The following is a 431-nucleotide window of genomic DNA, read 5'->3' as shown; positions in this document are numbered from 1 at the left end:
AATTTCAACTTTGTGGAGTCTTTACACGTCTTTCACAAATGGCCATAAAAACCATGCTCTAGTAACGGGGGAAATGTTGAGAGGAAATTTACCTTTAAAGTTCAGTGTTTCCTTTATGAGTCATGTCATGTTTTAGGAAAGATATCGGGAGCTAAAAATGTAAATAAAGTTTCAGTTTGTGTAAAGCTTGGAGATCGGTGCTTAACCATAACAAAGTGTTTTATGACCAAACATCGGGGAAAAGCCCTGCCCCTTATCCGCATTTTCCAAGCCCTTGAAAAACTGAAGAACACTCTGAGCCTTTTCATATCTCTGGTCCCCTTCGCCTCCGCCCCTTCTTCCTTCTTGTCTCTCTTCCACTCTCTCTTCCTCTCCCTCTTCAGGCCCTTCAGCAGCCTCTTCTTCCACATTCGACACTGTTGCTGGCTCTT

This window comes from Penaeus monodon, chromosome 19, assembly GCF_015228065.2.
Source record: "Penaeus monodon isolate SGIC_2016 chromosome 19, NSTDA_Pmon_1, whole genome shotgun sequence".
In the NCBI taxonomy this organism is placed as follows: Eukaryota; Metazoa; Arthropoda; class Malacostraca; order Decapoda; family Penaeidae; genus Penaeus; species Penaeus monodon.
This window is presented reverse-complemented; position numbering follows the sequence as displayed.